Source organism: Pseudonaja textilis, unplaced genomic scaffold, assembly GCF_049901715.1.
Source record: "Pseudonaja textilis isolate UNSWEBS1 unplaced genomic scaffold, rPseTex1.2 PTEXSCF51, whole genome shotgun sequence".
Lineage (NCBI taxonomy): Eukaryota > Metazoa > Chordata > Lepidosauria > Squamata > Elapidae > Pseudonaja > Pseudonaja textilis.
This window is the reverse complement of record NW_028262930.1, coordinates 69,699-77,438: the sequence shown is the minus strand read 5'-3', so window position 1 is coordinate 77,438 and position 7,740 is coordinate 69,699.

Below are 7,740 nucleotides of genomic sequence, written 5' to 3'. Positions count from 1 at the left end.
ATTTGCTTTACTCAGAAACAGGGCCATTTCCCTCAACATAACACTGAAATTAACAAGCCATGTCTAAAATATTGCTTTGGAGGGGCATTCGTTTAGAGAAGGCAGTGCATATTCCATTGTCAGAAAAGCTTTTCTCCAAAGTCTGCATAAATATTTCTCCTTTATCATCATCCATAGCCATGATCCCAATCCACTTCCATTGAAAATGCAGTAATAGGTTGACTATTCCTGTGTACTGATGAGCTTCATTAGGTACCATACGGTATAAGAAAGATGGATGGCTTATATCATTCACTGGTGGAGAATATACACAATAGGAGACCTAAAGGCGAACATAATTACATTATATAATAGGGAAATATAAAAAGGGTCAAGCACAAAAACACAGTAGTTTTCACTTTCTTTTTTAAAACAACATTTAATTAGTGTACAGCATACCCAAAAGCTGCTCCAATCACAAACTGACTCTATGTAACATTTAGTTTTCTCCATCCTTAACATGAGCTAAACCAAACCAAAATAAATAAATAATAAAACACACTATTTGTTCTGCATAACAAATTCCATATCATCATGACTTCTTTTATGTGCATTTAGACATGTTATTTCTTTTGTCATCCATTTCCCATCTCTAGTTAATAATTCATGAAGTATGAATAATGCATGAAATGTTCCTCTATGTGTCCTAATTTTTCATTATTTGTTTTTGATTCATTATTATTCCTTTTATTTCCCTGTTCACAATCTAAGAGAAGTCAGGGCCAACTAAATGCTACCACCTAACCAGAGGTGGGATTCAGCTGGTTCACACCAGTTCAGTTCAACCAGCATCTATCTTTTTTGCAGTTCAGTGAACTGCTGAATCTCACTACTGATCGCCATGCCCAGCCACTCAACCATCCCCTCCCAGCTACTCCTTGCCTGGTCTCCTGGCTGCCTGGGTGAGAGCGTGAGGCCAATGGCAGAGGAAGGAGACTAAATCTAGGTCTGTTGTGCTTGGCTGAAGGGGTCCCTGGGGGGAACACGATGAAGCTCATCCATCTTTTGGGCCAGGCTCTCAGCTTCTGCAGTGCCTTCAGATGAAAGGCTTAAGAGAAAGCACCTGGTCCCGGAACCCAGCCCTCTATGACAAAGCCCTTTCCAGTAAGTCTTGGATGACCTGATCCATCCCATAGGCCTTAAGGGGCTCCAGAGTTTTCACACACCTCTGCCAGCCTGAGTGTCCTGCTCTTCAGATCCCAATGGGGCCAATGCCTGGCAGCGGCACACCTGTTAGGCAGGTAGATGACCTGGTCCCAGCATGGCATTCTCCCACGAGGGCTGCTTTTTCCCCCGCTTACCCACCCCCTGTAGCAGTGTATCCCCCTGTTGCAGGGCTGGATGCAGGGCTTGTGGCAGAAGGAAGGGTTAGTGGGCGGCAGGAGGAGTGGAGCCCCTGTAGAAGGTGAGAACTGTGCCTGAAAGGCAGACAAGCCTTGCCATGTAACCCTGTACATCTAAACATCGCAGGTTTAGAAGATCTCTCTTTCCCACCATCAGCCTTTGCACACACATACAGAGGCTTTTGTATTCACTTCCTGCAATTTTGCTCTCTCCCTGTACTTGAGCAGCTGACATGCAGCATTCTGCTATGCTGCGCAAAGCAGCTGCACTTCAAAAGCAGGGAATAAAGATCTGTATGGGAGCCCGGTTTGGTGGATGGGCCCAATAGCACCTTATCACAGAGAACCAGTTTGGTCTCTGCTGATCTTCAGCACTACCAGTATGTTAGAACTGGGCTGAATCAGTAGAATAGCACCACTGGTATTAAATTATATTAATCCCACCACTGCACCTAAATTAACAATTAATATGAAACATTCCTTTTATCATGTTTATCTTTTAGATAAGTTTAAAAAGAGTTTCTAAAACATCAGTGGTTATTCATATATCAGATTACTTTCGATCTCCTTCTCTAATGCAATGATAAGGAATAAAGAGTGCAAAAGGAACTAAGAGAAAGAAAAATAGAGGGAATAGTTAAGACCAGGGTAAAGAATGAAAACGGAAAGAAGATCATCACATATTAAAGATAAACACCAGTGAGCATTGTGAGAATGTCCTTCCAACAAGGAATCCCTTTTATGCATATTATCCATTCATAACTTGTATAATTAAATCAAGTTTTAAATTTCACTAACACTTTTTTAAAAACAATATTATTGGTTTTTTTAAAAACAAACAAAACAAACAAAGCATAAAAACATCAGCTCTCTTCCATACATATATACAAGCAGTGTGTCCGTTGGTTCATCAGTTTTGTGCATTTATTTCGTAGTCTCAATTACGGTTATGTTACATAATAACTCGTATTATCAATCCAAACTTATATGTCCTCATATCATTATTAAAAAATCATTTGACTATGATTTTATTCATTCATACTTTATGAGATAACTATAATGTAGGTAGTTTATTCTATAACAAATCATATAATCATACCAAATCTATCCTAAAAAACACTTTATAGATATGATGTCAAATAACAAAAGAAAAAGAAAAAACAAAGATATTCCTTATTATCTAACATTCTAAATATTCTATTATTGTATTTTATCATCCAACCATTGATAGAAAAGGTCCCAAATTTTATAAAATTGTTTATCCTCTTGCTCTCTAATTTCAAATGTCAATCTACTCATCTCAGCACATTCCAATATTTTCTTAATAATTTCTTCCTGCAATGGAATTTTCAATTTCACTAACACTTTTATAAACAAATTTACCACAGAGCAAATGAGAGGAAAAAAAAATGCAACATCTCTCCCTTCCAGAAATATCACATTACCAGCAAAGGAGAAGGAAATTGCATCACATTAGGGAGGAAAATGATTTTGTGGTGCTGGCAATGAGATCTTAAAAGTCTTTGTATTCTCACACTAAACTTAGAAGAAGCTTATTTCTGCTCAAATCAACCTGCTTTTGATACATCACTATAGAGAAAATCTAAACAATATTCTGTACATAATAAGTTTCTTAACAAATGCAAATACTTTCTTAATAAGTGTGGATAATAAATTTCTTAATAACCTTTTAAGTAAATCATTGGGAGTTAAAGTCCACCAATCTTAATATTGTCAAGATTGAGAAATACTGTAATAGATATTAAATTCCTAAACAATACATGTGTAATCCACCTTACCTGAGGAATCTTGTAAATCCCTAAGATAGTAGCTATGTGAACAGAGGTTTCTGAGTCAGTACCCCCAATGACAGCGGCTGGTATCTTCTTGCTGCACTTGTAGTTCAGAATAGTTGGCTTCTGATTAAAAAGTAGGTTCAGCGTGTTCTGGTAAGTTAGCTGGGCATCAAAGTGGCTATCATAGATATGAAATCCCAGCGTCTTATTGGGTAAGATCATGCTGTTTCCATTGATTTCATTCACTGCAAACACCAAGGCTAGGGTGTGCTGATATTTTTTCAGCATCATACTAAAGTAAAAGACACAACTTGGGTAAGCCCTGATGTTCAGTGTTGTCATTTTCATTGCTACTCCTGCAATAGGTACCCTATATTTATTATTGGAGAACATTGGAAAATGAGAAACCTGACACTTGGAATGAAATTACCTTTAACTAGAAGACTAGTTTGTTTGCTTGCAATGGAGCTGCTTTTCTCCAATATTTCAACCATCCTAATGTGTGCTTAGAAACAAATGTTGCTTCATTAACTTATGCAGTGAAACTATTCAATGATGGATAGTTTTTCTTCTAGACCAGACCAAATTACATGCAAGCCAAGATGCTAAACCATCACTTGCTTCTCACCACTCATAAGCTCAGAGAAATATGAAGATATTTCATTTCAATGATTTTTGAGCAGTACATCTCTGGATACAAATAGTGCTATGTATATAATACCAAGGATTTAAGCAAAAAATGATTGATCCAAAACTAAGGCAGGTTTTCCCACTTCACACAATCAAATCTAACATGTCTTACTGACTGATTTGATCCTATCAAATGTTAAGGAATGAACTCAGAGCATACCAGGAGATGTGGCAAATATAGAATCACAGAGCTACAAGAGAAGTTTAGATCATAATATCCAACTACTTGCTGAGTGCTGGAGCTTTAAGTTTAAGCCAAATAGTTGGGTTAAAACCAAGAGCAATAAGATAACAGTTGCTGGGATGAAAACTAACATGGCTGCCACATGAGTGTTTTGGGTCTGACCACCATTTCAAAATCTCCTATTTTCTATTACCAAAAGGTCAGAATAAATGGATGAAGGAATAAAAATTATCTGATTTCTAGAATCTAGGTCAAGTTGCTGAAAGCATATCAATGGCACTGCCATAAAGTAGCCAAGTATTACAGAAATCAGTGAGGATTTTCTTACACAGGATCAACATCACACTTGGGTGTAGGGTGTGATCTGAAGTCTATCCCTCCAGAAAAGGAGAAAAGCTGTGAAATGATCCCACCAATTATCACATCACCTGGCTGAAAATATTGGTATTGCACTTTCAGTGACTCACGAATGGCACACACTGCAGGAGATATCACACTATCAGTTGATGGAAGCACCAGCAAACACACAAGAAGTGTCAGGGACATGAAGGACTCTCTCATGCAAAAGGCACAATGATCGTCCATTAATTTAAGATCTCTTACTCCTATTTTAATTGTCATCATGCAGCTGTTTAGTATGCCATGGTCTTTACGATTCTGGATCCTACCAGTGCATATGTATTGGTCTGCTGAATCTATAGAGGGATGGATGGATGGATGGATGGATGGATGGATGGATGGATGGATGGATGGATGGATACATACATATATTCATACATACATATGCCAACTTTCCCTTTCATCAGTTCAGGAGTTATATACCAATATGTGATTAGAATGGGGAAAAAAATTTCTGCCTTAGAGTAATGATGATTTCATAATTACAATCTTAGATAATCATAAGGTGTGCAGTCACATTTACTCCTCCTTCTTCTCTTCCTCCTCTGACTCCAATGTTGGTTTGAGCCTTATGATGATTTTTTGTAGATTATAAAGTACTGGAGCTGCTGAATAAAAGGAGAGCTACATATTATATATTTTAGGAATATAATAAATAGGTATATATTAAATGTTTCAATTATAATTATTGGGAATATTTTTAGGAATACACAGGTCATAAATTATCCCTAGATCTAATTGTTAGATTTGATTTACTGGGAATAGATTTATTAGGGATATAATCTAATAAATTTTTGTTTCATGTATTTTTTATTAGATTTCTTAGAGTGGATTTATTAGGAATACACACACACACACACACAATTTGTTTGTGTGTGTGTTCAACTTAGTGTCAATGAGAAGGATAATTTTGCAGGAAATATGCTATGCTTGAGATAAATGCAGGATCTTGCCTTTTGTGGTGGAAAGTATATCTGATAAAAGACACGTTTCCAAATTCCTACAGAGATTTGAAACCAAGAATTTGCTTTCCTTCCTCTACATTTTATGTTTTATACTTTAAGTGTTTTCCACATATTTTCCTCTTCCTTACATGAAAGCCTTGTAAATGTGTAAAAATGTATTTTCTGCAAATGTGAGTAAATGATATGATTGATTTTGTAGCAACTGTTATATTTTATTATATAATTAAACTAAGAATAATTTCTAGAAACATCAATCCAACAAAATAGTGCAATATTTGATTAAGATAAATTGCATGATAACTAAATCATGTTAGTATATGTTGTGCTTGAATATGACATTGAAATTTGGCTGCTGAATGCACCAAGGTATATCGATATGACAAAAGTAAAACGTATCTTAGAATTTATTGGACATTTATTGGACAAATGTAGTAAATAGTAACGTGCCTCTGGCTGCTTAATGTATTTATTGATAAATGTTAATAGCTTGCTGATGTAACTCATGCAATCTACAAAGTTCTACATTTTATAAGAGCAGAATATTTGTGGGACCAACTTTCTCCAATGGTCTCTGCCAGTTCCACCAGGAGTAACATGCTCTAGGTACTGTTTATTGGTATCTAATAGTATCCTAGTAGTATGCCTTTTATATAACTGAACCTTTATGTAATTTCATCAACCTTGTCAAGTAGGATAGGTAACAAATCTGGTGGAGCAAGGATTCTCAGTACAATTACGTACAGTGAGATAAATACAATATCTTGCCCTTGTTCGGCTCACAAGATGCATTGCTTTAAGAGCTGAAAAAGTACTATTATAATCAAATAAGTTTTCTTCAAAGTGACATATCAATATTTTCAAGTAGTCCAGGCTGCAAAACTGATGCTGCAGGGATTACAAGAATATTACTTCATTGTTATATGTTATATTTACAGACATTTGATAACTACTCCAAAAGATCCACTTTCCCCATTTTAAGAGCAGTGTGATCAAGTTGGACCTATATTCTTTTCATACATTTTCTTTCTTCTCACAACTGAGCAACATTTTATCTCTCCAACTTTCTCCTCAAAGCCAGTACTAACTTCTTCAAATCAGTGGATAGCAGTAATTGTTAATTTTTCATTTTTAGGTGCTCCTTTGTGTTGAGTTCTGGTCTGAGTAAAATTATGTAGCATTGAGGGGAAAAGATAGATCCCAATATTCCTATATTGGAAGCCAAGATGGAGAAGATCTCCCCAGCTACCATGTATTTTCTTTTGGTGGATCTTAATGCTGTCCAAAAGTGCTCAGTCACTTATAACAACTCAATTTCAGTTCAGTACTTTGTCCTCTTCTCAAAAAGTTGTTAAACAGCAACAAGTTCAGATTTCTTCTTATCAGCTATCAAGCAAACTTTCCTCTCTTCACTGCAGTTCTCAGATTGACAAACCACCTTTAACGCTATCCAGAATTACTGTTATCTACACTTCAGCTTACTGTCTGGCTTTTCCTGCTGATCCTTCTGCCACCACTGATCTCTCACCGCTTCTCCTCCAGTCCATCTGGGTTTTCTCTTCTGCCACAGATCATTCCACAAATCACTGAAAAAGCACTCCCTTTCACTTCCTCATCTGCAGAAAAAGCCCAGTGAATAAGTTAGTCAAAAGCCGCTCCACCATCATTCTGCTGATTCATCCCTAGCCTCGTCCCTCTGTCAGGCTGTTCAGTCGGCCATTGCTGACTATCTTCCTCCTAGTCCACTTGATTAGTTCTTGTTGGTTTTCTAATCGTGTTCCACCACAAACGCTGCTCGGAAGCATTCCACAAGATGCCCACTCTTCCGGATATCACTCCAGGATCTCCTTGACTCCAACAAGTCCCATGAACACAGGGAAAAGTGGATTGATGAAGCAAAGATGTCCATTCACACATCCACTCTCTCTGGCAGCTGGCTCCACTTCCCAAATGGCTGTCCCTAAAAACCTTCAGTGATGGAGTACCTGTGACTTCTGGAATAAACCTTTCCACCGATTAATTGTTCTGTTAGGATTTTTTTCTCTTAGTTCTAGGCTCATTCTCTCCTTGATTAGTTTCTATCCATGACTTCTTGTCCTGTTCTTAGGGGCTTTGGAGAATAGGTTGACCCCATTTTGTTTGTGACAGTCTCCTTGATATTGGAAGATTGCTATCAATAATTCTTTTCCAATATGCTAAGAGGATACATAATTCACAGTAAATATATGTTTTACATGGCCAACAAAGGTCTTTGGAAACAACCTTTAAACAAACTGAAGTAAGAAGGTCTGTTAAAGAGAATTCTGCCCAAGGAACAGAGTACTGCT